This window comes from Narcine bancroftii, chromosome 10, assembly GCF_036971445.1.
Source record: "Narcine bancroftii isolate sNarBan1 chromosome 10, sNarBan1.hap1, whole genome shotgun sequence".
In the NCBI taxonomy this organism is placed as follows: domain Eukaryota; kingdom Metazoa; phylum Chordata; class Chondrichthyes; order Torpediniformes; family Narcinidae; genus Narcine; species Narcine bancroftii.
Window position 1 is genome coordinate 89630725 of NC_091478.1, and position 13494 is coordinate 89644218.

The window sequence follows — 13494 nt, forward strand, 5'->3', positions numbered from 1 at the left end:
CAAATTGAATGCAGATAGAAATTACCACACTAGGGTTAGGATACCCATGTCAGATATGGCAAAATTCTATTTTTTTTAATACTGGTGTGACCATTAAAACATATAATCTAGATATAACATCCGGCGCTGTCTGTAAGGATTTGTACGCTCTCCCTGTGTCTGCATGGGTTTCCTCTGGGCACTGCGGTTTGCTCACACCTTTCAAGATGTACCAGGGGTTGTAGTTTAATTGGGTAGCATGGATTCATGGGATAAAAGGGCCTGTTAATGTCTAATTTTTTAAATTAAAAATTTAAATTTAAAATTTATAAGAATTTACCTGAAGCAGGTATTTTTAGCACCTGTTTCAGATATTTGGAATTTGTGAGCCCAAAAACACTTTGCTGAGCCTCACATTTGAAATTCTACAGGGTTGATTGGAGGCAGAAATCTCAAGGTCAGAGCTAATGCCACCATCCTCTTGCATACCATTTCAGATTCGCTGATACATAAATATCATCCACCAATACATGTCCTGACTAAAGGTGAATGTTATCTCCAGCAAACCTAACTTCATTGGACTAGAACTAGGATCACTTTTAGGCAATATGTAATTCAATTTAAATGAAGAAAGAAATTTTAAAGAATCCCATGAACGTGCAATGATTTTCATTGCAGATTCCCTGCCTATCTGACATATGAAATCCTTAGACCTGTGCAGAGGCATCCAACTGCTCACCACACCAATCATTTAGTTTTAGATACAATGTGTTCATGTAGAAACACATCTTCAAAATGTTTCTGAGGTTTATTGCTCAGAAAGTCTTGAGGCAAGGCATGGGATCCATGAAACCTTGGCTGTGAGGATTAAAAATTGGCTTGCAGGTAGAAAGAAGAGAGTAACAGTGGAAGGAAAGCATTCTTCCTTGCAGTCAGTGACTACTGGAGTACTGCAAGAATCTATTCTGGGACTCCTGTCCTTTGTAGTTTTTTCAAATGACCTGGAAGGGTCAGTAAGTTTGCCGATGATATGAAGGTTGAAGGAGTTGTTGAAGGTTACAAAAGAATATAGACAGGATGCAGAGTTGGGTGGAAAAATGGCAGATAGAGTTCAATACAGATAAGTGTGAGGTGATGTTGGAAGGACAAATCAGAAGGCTCAATACAGGGATAACAGTCGGTGACTTAAGAGTGTGGATGAACAGAGGGATCTTGGGATCCAAATCCATACATCGCTCAAGGTCACCACACAGGTTGATAGGATAGTTAAGAAGGCCTATGGGATGATGGGCTTCGTTAATACGGAGATTGAGTTCAAGAGTAGAGAAGTCACGTTGCTACTCTACAAATCTCTGGTGAGACCACATTTAGACTATTGTGTTCAGTTCTGGTCACCTCATTACAGGAAGGATATGGAAGCTATGGAGAGGGTCCAGAGGAGATTTACCAGGATATTATCTGGATTGGAAAATGTTTTATGAGGCAAGGGTAGCATAGCTGGGACACTTTTCTTTGAAGTATAGAAGGATGAGGTGAGACTTAATAGAGAACTACAAGATTTAGAGAAGCGTGGAGAGTCAGCACCCATTTCCCAGGGCTGGAATAACAAACACCAGAGGACATGAGTACAAAGTGAAGGAAGGGAAGTTTAGTGGAGGCATTGGGGTGAGCTTTTTGCACAGAGTGTTGTGGGTGCCTGGAATACCTTGCCAGGAATGGTGGTGAAGGCTAAAATATTAGGGGTATTTAAGAGACTCCTTGATAGGCACATGGATGGTTATGGGGTAGGGAGGGATTAGTCTTTTTAAGGAATATATGGGTTGGCACAACATTGAGGGCCAAAGGGCCTGTACTGTGCTGTTGTGTTCTATGCTATTTCAGTTGACTAGAGGAAAAGTAGGTTATGTTTTGAGTGATACTTGGGCAATTTCTCTGAAGTGACAGTGCGTAACAAACTTCAAGAAGTAGCTGAGATCACCTTCGCCCTGGAATGTCCCTTAGAGTCACCGTGACCCCGACTGCCCTGGGCAAAGCAATAAGCACTTCATGCACCCCTTGTGAAGTTGTAATGGAGGTTGCAAGTGGTCAGAGATCTCAATAAAGACAAAAGTTTCAGGTTTGTACTTAGGCCATAACATGACGAAACAGGTCAGTGAAACTTGGTGGTGAAAGAAATGAAAAATTGCAGATACTGGAATCTTGAGCAAGCAATGAGCTGCTGCTGGTATGACATCAGAAGCCCTGGCAAACTTCTACAGATGTGCGGTGGAAAGTGATCTGACCAAATGCATCACAGTCTAGCATGGGGACACCAATGCCCTTAAGCATAAAGCCTGAAAAAGGTGGTGGACACACCTCAGGACATCACAGCCCTCCCCAACATCAAGAACATCTCCAGGGAACGCTGCCATTAGAAAGCACCAGCAATCATCAAGGATCCACACCACCCAGCACACGCTCTGCTCTCACTGCTGCCATCAGGCAAGAGGTATAGGTGCCACGAGACTCACACCACCAGGTACAGGAACAGCTGCTACCCCTCCACCACCAGACTTCTCAACAACAAACTCAAATCAGAGTCTCATTTAAGGACCCTTACTTTTGCACTTCATTGTTTTTATTCTCTCTGTATTGCACAGTTTACATTTCTTTATCTGTTTACCTTTTGCTTACAACTGTACGTTGTGTGGAGTTTTATTTTGCATTTCCATTAAGTGGTAATTCTGTCTAATTTGCAGGTATAAAATAATCTCAGAGTTGTATGCGATGTCACTTATGTACTCTGACAATATATCTGAAATCTGAACTCCACGGTTCAGGCAGTACCCATGGGTGTAAATGGTCTCTCAACATGATAAAGGGTCCACACATGAATTAAAATTAGAGAGATATCAACTGTATCAAGGATGGAATAAGCTTGTGGAGGTCTTCAAGATTATGAGAAACATAACAGGGGCAACAGTAGCAAATCCCAGAGGACACCTGTATAATTTGAGGGGAGAAAAGATAAGGGGATATGTCATGACTAGTGTTTTTTTTACACAAATAGTGGATGCATGGAATGGATTCCCAGGGATGGTGGTGGAGTTTTAAAAGACTCATAGACAGGCACATGAATATAAGAAAAATAGAGCATTATGGGCATGAGGTTGGGAAGTTTAGATTGTTGAGCAGATTTTGTGTAGGTTGGCACAACATGGTGGGCCAAAGTGCCTGTACTGTGCTGTCATGTACAATGTTCTATAAGGGGTTACAAGGAAATAAGGTATTGCACAGAAGGTGGGAGAGGTGGAGGGACGAGTAGATAAAGGGATGTTGAAGAAGGGCTTGTCTGAAACATTGGTTATGTATCTTTATTTTGCTATCTAAAGTACACTGTTTTGACTGCTGAATTTCACCAGCATTGTGTTTTTACTCAGAAGAAGGGATCATAGGGAGGGGGGAAGTTAGAGAGAAAATGTGAAAGAGAATGGGATTCAAAGGTGGGTGGTAAACAGAGTGAAGAAGCAGAGGTAGAGGCAGCTGGCATACAAGTAGAGTCAGCTAGAAGGGGGTTTGTGTGGAAGGACAGGCAGATAGGGAAAAATTGTAGCCATTGGGATGAGTTGGAATGTAAAAGGGTCGCCAAGTCAAACAAAAAAAAACCAAATGCAGGGATAATGTTTAAATGCACACAGCATCAGAAATAAAGTGGATGACAGCTACAGATTGACAGGTATAATGTTGTGGCCATCACGGAGTCATGGTTAAAGGATGGATGTCATCGGGAGCTGAACGTCCAAGGATGCACGGTATATCGAAAGGATAGGCAGGTAAGCGGAGATGCTAGAATGGCTCTGTTGTTAAGGAATAACATTAAATCATCAGATAAGAGGTGACACTGGATCATAAGGTATGGAATCATTGTGGGTTGAGTTAAGAAATGACGTTCGTTTAACTCCAATCAAATGCTGTCCTCTGTCCTTCACCTCTCTTTTGGCTAGATGTGCGATATTAAAAGGATGGAGGGATGCTCAGTGGCTGAGAGATATTATCTCTTGTTTAAATCTAGAGAAGATTTGTTATTCAATTAATAATACAAATAAAAAGTTTTAAAAGGTGTGGGGACCTTTCCCAAATTATTTTCAGAACCTCAGTTAAAAAGGACTATTTTTTTTCATTCATTTTTACTCTTTTCACTTTTTTCTTTTATTTAAATATAACCAGACTTAACGTGCAACTCCAGGAAGGAAATATTAAATATTAAATTCTGGTGTATAGATGGGGTCAAAGAGTTAAAGGCATTTTGGGATAAACTAATAAATTGTGCTTATATAACATGGATGTGTTTTATAAATTTGACAATTTTGTTATGTTCTTTAATTTTTGACATTTATGTTGTGTACTTTACAAATTTTCTGTATATGCTTTGTTTAACCTTGTAAAATTCAATAAAAACATTATTAAAAGAAAGAACAAAATGGAAATTATATACACACCTCCAAACATAGCCAGGATGTGGTTAACAAATTACAACAGCAAATAGAAAAGGCGTGTCAAAAGACCAAAGTTATGGTAGTCATGGGGGATTTTAACATCCAAGTAGATTGGGAAAACCAGGTTGGGGACTGGGTCTCAAGAGAGAAAAGCTGTAGAACGCCTACGAGATGACTTTTTAGAGCAGCTTGTTGATGAGCCCGCTGAAGGATTAGATTGGGTGTTGTGTCATAAAACAGAGGCGATTAGAGTAAAGGAACCTTTAGGAAATAGTGATCACATTATGGAGGAGTTCATTTTGAGATTTAACCAAGAGAAACTGAAGTCAGATATGTCAGGATTTCAGTGTAGTAAATGGAATTACAGTGGCATGAGAAAAGAACTAGTGAAACAAAATGGGAAGGGAAACTAGTAGGGAATTGAAGAAGATAAATATGGAAAAAGAGGAAATATTAGAATAGAAGGATGTCACAACTGGCTGGCAAGGGGAGTCAATTAATGTAATAGCAAAAGAGAGGGCGTACAAGAAAGCAAATATTTGTGGCAAGACAGAGGATTGGGAAGTTTTTAAAAACTTGCAGAAGACAACTAAAAACATTAGGAGGGAAAGGATGAAGCATGAAAGTAGGTTAGCAAATAATATCAAAGAGGAGACAAAAAGCTTCTTCAGGTATACAAAGAGTAAAAGAGAAGTTGAGGGTAGCTATAGGACCACTAGAAAGTGAAGCTGAAGAAATAAAAGCAACACCAATCATCAATGAGAACGCTGTTGATTGTACTTGGACAATCAGATGACAATAAACTTGACTTGAAGGATTTACACCACCCAGCACATGTTCTGTTCTGGCTGCTGCCATAAGGAAAGAGGTCTAGGTGCTACAAGACTCGCACCACCAGGTTCAGGAACAGCTGCTAGCCCTCCACCATCAGACCCCTCAACAACAAACTCAATCAGGGACTCAGTTAAGGACTTTTACTTGTGCACTTCATTGATTTTTTTAAAAAATTCTCTGTATTGCACAATTTATTTACATTCATTATCTGTTTACAGTTCTTTATTTGTTTCCATGTATACGCTGTGTACAGCTTTCTTTTGCACTACCAATAAGTGATAATTCTGCCTCACGCACAGGAAAAAGAATTCCAGGGTTGTACATGATGCCATGTATGTACTCTGACAATAAATCTGAAATCTGTATGTGAATATGAGACAAGGGCATAATTCTTCACTGTGGATGACATTAACAGTGTGTTGGATATCCAAGGGTATCAGGGAAGGGAAGTGAGTGCAGTTAATATTTCAAGGGAAAAGGTGCTCAGAAAGCTGAATGGTCGAAGTGTGGACAAGATGAATTACCCTTGGGTTCTTATTTTAAAAATGTAGACATACAGCACGGTAACAGGCTATTTCGGCCCACGAGCCTGGGCCACCAATTACATCCAATTGGCCTACAACCCCGGTACATTTTTGAATGGTGGAAGGAAACCAGAGGCCCTGGGGGAAACCCACAGAGACATGGGGAGATTGTACACACTCCTTACAGACAGCGTGGGATTCGAACCATAGGGCCAATCACTAGTGCTGTAAAGGCTACATCAACTGTGCCTGAAGTGGATGTAGAGATTTTGTGGAAGTATTGGTAAAGATCTTTCAGGAATCAATAGATTATGGCATGGTCACAGAGGACAGGAAAATCGCAAATGTCACCCCACTATTCGAGAAGGGAGGGAAGCAATAGAAAGACAATTATAGTCCTATTAGCCTGACATCAGCGGTTGGAAAGATGTTGGGAGTCAATTGTCAAGGATGAGATTACAGAGTACTTGGAAGCACATGACGATAGGCCAAAGTTTGACAAAACTTTTGAAATTCTTTGATAAAGTGACAAGCAAGTTAGATAAAGGAGATGCAATGGATGTTGTGCATTTTGATTTTTAGAAAGCCTTTGACATGAGGCTACTAAACAGATAAGAGTTCATGATACAACAGGAGACCTACTAGTGTGGGTAGTGGCATTGGCTGATTGGCAGGAAGCAGACAGCCACAGAACAAGGATCATATTCTGGATGGCTGCTACTTGATAGTGGCATTTCCCAGGGGTCGTGTTAAGGTCAATTCATTTTATGTTGTATGTTAATGATTTGGATTATAGCTTTGTGCCCAAGTTTGCAGATGATACAAAGGTAGGTGGAGGAGCTGGTGGTGTAGAGGAAACAGGGAGGCTGCAGAAGGGTGGATTAGGCAAATGAAACACAATGTTGCAAAGTGTACCAAAGTATTTGGTAGAAGAAATAAACAAGCAGACTATTTTCTCAAATGGGAAAAAAATTCAAAATTCCCAGATACAAAGGGACCTGGGATCTCATGCAGGTAAACTTGTAGGTTGAGTTGGTGGTAAAGAAGGCAAATGCAATGTTATGTATAGGAACAATGAGGAACATGTTAAATACTAGATCATGTATGATACAATATAACTGGCTACATAGATTATATATTACTCCTCAAAAATTAAAAGAGTGGGACCCAACAGCATTGGATAGATGCTTTCATTGTAAACAAGAGACTGGATCAACATTACATGCATTTTGGATATGTTCAAAAGTAAAAACTTGCTGGGAAGATCTAAACCTAATATGAAACAAAATCACAAAAAAAAATACCAAAAGATCCAAAAAAAATTCTGTTAAATAATATAAGAGACAAAAAATTAGGACTAAAATTGGATAGAGCCCTAATAAAATTTATTATGATAACACTAGCAGTTGCAAAAAAATGTATTATGATAACTTGGAAAATGGAAACAAACCTTAAAATACAAGAGTGGTATATAGAAATAAACAACTGTATTCCATTAGAAAAAAAAATTACATACAATCTGAAAGACAAGTGTACATTATTCGAACAAATTTGGGAACCATACATAAAATATGTTGGAGAATGCCGACCACAAACCTCCATCTCTTAAAACAACATAATTAAGTGCACAAGAAGATTTAAATATGTGAGAGTGGACGATATGACTTTTTTCTTTTTTGCTTTTTGTTATTTCTTTGTTTTATGTGTTTTATTATTTATTGATTTTTGAAGAGGGTTGGGGAAGTGGTGAGGGATGAAAGGGGGAAAAGAAGAAATGTCACTATGTACATACTGATGATGATCATTTGTGGATGTGGCTATTGATATGACTCAGAGGGCAAGAAATAAGAAAAAATTAAAAATAAGGCAAATGCAATGTGGCATTCATTTCAAGAGGAACTGAAAGCAGGAGCAGGGATGTGATTTTGAGGCTTTATAGAGTACTGGTGAGACTCACTTGGAGTATTGTAAGCAGTTTTAGGCTCCTCATTTAAGAAAGGATGTTGTGACATGAGAGCAGGTCCAGCAGAGTTCACAAGGATGATTTTGGGAACAAAAGGGTTATAATATGAGGAGTATTTAACAGTCCTTGAGCTGTACTTGTTGGAATTTAGGAGAATTGGGGAGGGGGGGGAGTTTATTGAAACATTTTGACTGTTGAAATGCATAGGCAGGGTAAATTTAGAAAGGTTGTTTTCCATGGTGTAAACGTTTTCGAAAAGAGGGCACAGCATCAGGATTGAAGGGCATGCACTTAGAATAGAAATGCAGAGGAATTTCTTGAGCCCATAGGTGGTAAATCTGTGGAATTTATTAACACAAACATTTGTGGAAGCCAAGTTACTGAGTGCATTTAAGGCAGAGATTGGTAGGTTCTTGACTAACCAGGCAATATAGGTTATGTAGAGAAGGCCAGGCCATGGAACTGAGTGAGAAATTAGATCAACTCCTGATTGAATGGCAGAGAAAACTCAATGGGCTGAATTGTCTATTTTTGCTCCTGTGTCTTATGGTCTTAAATAGTTAAAGAAGAGGTGGACACAGAGGAACTAGCTTGATTTGGGGGTTTACTGAAAATTAGAAAAAAAAGTCCATGTTCATGCCATTGGATTTATGTCTATCTGGCAAAAATATGATATGTTACTTCTCAAGTGTACATTTGGCCTCACTCAGGCAAGGCATGAGGCGGAGAACAGACCCGTCTGTATGAGAATGGTGAAGGGAAATAAAATGGTTAGCAACTGAGAGCTCAAGGTTGGACCCACAGAGCAGAGATATTCACCCAAGTGGTCACCCAACCTATGTTTGATCTCACCGATGTACAGGATGCTGCACCAAGTACACTGAATGTAGTATCTCTGCCTCACCTGGAAGGAATGCATGTGGCCTGGATGGAGGTGTGGGGGGTGGGGGGAGATGTAGAGACAAGTTTCACACTTTCTGCAATTAAAATGGGAAATGCCTAAGGGGGGTTATAGACTGCCTGAGAATGGAAGAGTGAAACAGAGGGTTTCAGAGAGAATGATTCCTGTGAAAAGTGGATAAAAGAAAGATAGGGTTGGTGATGGGATCACACTGAAGTTGATGAATCCTGGTGTTTTGTGAGTAAATAGAAATGGTCTTTTATCAAATCAGTTAAGTTGGAAATCTCACTACAGATGTACTGCCATAATGAGTTCTTATCTCATTTGAGGGAGCTTCATGCTGAAGCAAAAAATATCTCAGGAGAAAAAAATCCCATTGATATGCAAGGAGCTGAATATCTCAATAAGCTTTAGGGCAACAGGGTATGCGTGCTAAATCTTTGCACTTATCCTGATTTTCATTAGTTCAGCACAATTTTTTTGTGTGTTTTGCGAATTTTGTGTGGAATGTACATGTGGCCAGAATTTGGATTTTCCTCTTATTTAGAAATTGCCCTTGAAACAAATGCCAAATATGGGTCCCAAAAAAAACATAAGATTGGAACATCTTATGTAAGAAAACACTGTCATACTTTCCCCCTTTTAGATGCAATATATCACACCATGTTCATCTGTTCACCAAACAAGAAGTAGTCATGTCGTTTATACCATTAAAGAGAAAAAGCGAATGGGCCATCCATGCCCAATTTCACAGACCTGAAGACACCACCATCAGTGCAGAAGCTTTGATTTATAGTCAGAGTTCCAGGCAATCGTATTTAATTAAAATAAATGGAGTGGGGTTTCTAAATCCAAAAGTGATGTCTAAGCAGGAACACTAAACCAAATCTAATTTGTTTTACATCTTGTTTTATTTAGAGTTTTCAAATGAGTGGCCCTAATGTGTGACCTTTTGAATTAATTTCTGACACCAGTTTTCATTAAATAGTGTTACATCGATGAAGTCAATAGGAAGAAGTTTGGAATGAATTGCAACAGGAAGTGTCCTGACAGAAAACGCCTCCAATGAGTATTTACGGTTAAAAAGACCAACTCCGATTATCCGGAATGGTCGGGAAGGGGTCCATTTCGGAGAAACAGGGTTTTTTCTTCGGAGAACCGGTCATTTAAAAAAAAAACCTGCCCAGTAGCAACAGCAAATCACTCGTCACCGTGTTTAAACAACAAGGTAAGGCTTTTTTAAGCATTAAAATAAAGTTTAATCCTCACCCAAAACAAATTGCTGGCGGCCTCCGATCACCGACACTTCCCCACCGAGGGTCCCGCTCCTGCCCGGGAGCTTGAAGTCTCCGCCGCCGCCGGGGGCCCGAGGTCCGCTCCGCTGCTGCCGCCGCCGGGAGCTTGACGTCCCTGGTCAGTTTCGCTCCGAAAAAAAAATACGGATAAATGAGGATTTCACATATCCTCGATTATCCGAAACGGAGCTGCACTGTATAGTGATTGAAGCTCGCCCTCAAAGTGTACGAACAACTGTAGTGACTTCCTTTCATGCGAAGGTCAGCTTTGCGGGATGCTTCTTGCATTTTTGGGACTAGCACATGCATCAATTTTGCAATCAATCGTCAGGCCACATTAACCTCGATAGGCACAAGTTGGATACGTTTACCTTTAACCATGCAACAGTCCCCAGTTTGGTTGTAATCCGACTTCTGATGCAAAAACGAATAAAAGTATAACCAAAAGAATAGGAAAATGACCTCTGCCAGTATGATGCAGATTATGTCCTGCCCATTCAATGAAAAATAGTCAAATTTCTGTTCTCCAATTAAAATAGATTCCTTGTATTCAATTGATAAAATATGCGTTTGTTTTCATGCTCTCATTTGTTTGAGTTAGGATTCAATTTTAGTTTCTCGAATGATTAAAATGTTCTCCTGGATCCATTGACTATAGGACATTGATTGCATGCAAAGCACAGGTGACGCAGTTATCATTTACAACTGTTGCTAAATCTCAAATCTGGATTAATTTTCCCTCAAGAAAAGTTGTGCCTCTAATTTAACAACTACTGACATAATTCTATTTATTTAATTTGCTAACTTTATGGTAATATATACTGCATCTCCTAACGAATCAAACCGAGTCCAAATAAGTTTTGCTTTACCAGTAGGATGTGATCTCTCCGTTGAAACACTGTATTGACACTGTGGTAGGTTTAAACCAATGGATGACAAAGATTTGAAATATAATGCTGTGAAAGAAATGTAGAACTCCTAATAATTGAGATGTATACCAGGAGGGAGGTGATACATCCTGGGCTAATGAAAGGAGGTGAATTGAATGTTCTCTTCTAAATGTAGGATCCCTTCAGCTGAGAGCTATTTTGAAAAGTTTCATGGTGTTTCATGGAGGATGGTTGGATGCCACATAGATACTGAATGGTCTTCATGTGCACAAAAACAAATAGCTGCATCAATTGTTAATCACACAGATTAGCTTTCCATCCACATCATCACAGCTAACCCTCTCCTGTATAGCCTAATCATTGATATTCTTTCCCGTCCACTCCTGCTTACAAAGTAAGCTGACAAAGGCAGTAATAAGAACTACATTACCCAATGTCCTTTATCTCCTCAATTATGGTCAGAATAAGAACGAAACCTCCTGCATAGATAAGCTCACAGGCGTACAACGATTCACCAGACCTGGAGGAGACTAATCCTCTCCTTAGGGGCAGAGGAACCATGGAATCACAAACCATCTCATCATGCAAAGTTCTGAGAATTCTGCCAGGTATTCTTATTAACCATGTTTCATTGTGATCAATATATGGCCTTTGATCTGATCTGAGGAGGCGCTTCATTATTGTCTGTATTTCTTTTTTACCGCTGTTTTATTGTTGGGAGCAGCCCACAAAACAACTATCTACTGTTTTAGCTTTTCCAGGGACAAGGTGAGGAGCTCCTGCCCCCAATCCCCCCCCACACACACACACACACACACACACACACACACACACACACACACACACACACACACACACACACACACACACACACACACACACACTCCAACATCATCATAGAGCAGGAGGAGCAAATTGAACTGGAGGAATGGAGGTGTATAATGCACGTGGAAGATGACCGGAGGGAAATGGAGGATCCTGATGATGAGGACGACTGCAAAGTGTCATTGAGGATCACAATTTGGATATTTTCATTGAAAGATCTATGCATCTGCCTAGAGAGATGAAACATCTGTATTCCCCATTTTATATGGACCATGCTTTGCACAAGGAATTGAAAGTGACAGGATGAGGTGAGAAAGCTTCCTTGAGAAATTATACTTTGTGCGAAGATATGCAATACATGCAATGATCAGATCCAATTGTTTTGAGCTGAATGAAATAAGTGGTTCCACCATGAGGTATCATTAGTTCTGCGGCAGTTGGTGTAATGGATTAAGATGAAGTTTACTTGAAGTTTCAGAAGGTGTGATTGAATGAGGGATTGAAGATGTTGGATTAAAATCATAAGTTCTCAATGTACTCCCCCATTAATTGAATGGCAATCCAATCAACCCCTTTCAAAATGCATTTCTGTCAGCTGCTTGGCAAGATGCTAACTGAACCCACCAATGTCAGCAGCCATGCAAAGGACTAAAGATCCTAATCAATGCTTAGACCAATAGAATGGAGCTGGTCAGAGGAAAAGAGGTCATAGTTGCTTAAACAAGATGCCAATCATCAGAAAATGCAGAGGTGTTTTAATAAAGAGTTAAGGAATTGTTTCACAGAATCACTCACTTAAGTGCACTTACAAGCTCTTGTAGATGGCTGAGCTCCACCATGACATTTCAACATCTTCTTAGAAAAGGGGCATGCTTGTAGAACTTTCCATGAAAGAGCCTTCTGTACATAAGTTGTAGCAATTTTATGCTTGTGGACAAAATGCTTCTTTAGTAAAGACTTAGCCTTTTTGAATCCTTCGTTCATATGATGACAACTCCTTACACGTTCTTCTGGTTGTCTGCTCTAACTGTTCCAAATAACATAAACAACCCTCCAAGTTTTGGATCTTACTTTCAACAATGCATTCAAAGTTTCTCATGAATGCTAGGAACTGAAGAGAATCACCATTAAAAGCATGAACCTCTTTCTTGGGGAGAGAAGAGAGAAACTGTATCTGGATTAACGATGCAGCCATTTCATCTCGCTTTCTCATGCCTAGGTGTACATTACTTTGATTATGCAGATTCCTGTTACCTGACAGGAGCATCATGCAGTTTGCCTCATCAAATGGTACTTTGCTCACATCTCTCTCCACTGGAGTCATTGTTGAGTTTCGAGGTTTCGAACCACCGTGCCTTAACCTGCTTTATTAGGGTACATATACATCTCATAACCATGGCACTGGTTCTACTCCAGTATTAAATATTTTCTTTTTATATTAACCTTCCTCAATATGTGACTCCAAAATGTTTAGATAATTGACTTCAAATACCAAATACCTCTGAGCCTTCTAGTGCCCTCACCCTGGTTTGATTAACAACAATTTTTGTATCCAGTTCCAGCTCATCCTCTTGCCTTTATATCTGCTCCTTCTCCCTCCTTAGCTGCTCATCCCACAGCTCCTTTCCCATCTGTAGCTCATCCTGTTTTTTTTCTTATCCACTCATCCTGCTCTTCTAAGGCTAATTTATTTTGAAGCATTTCTTTTTCTGTTCAAGAGCTGCTGCATCAGCCTGAACCTTTAAGTGTGCGGATGCAATACTTGAAACTCTGGAGCCTGCTCTAGTACTTCTTTTGCTTCCAGCATT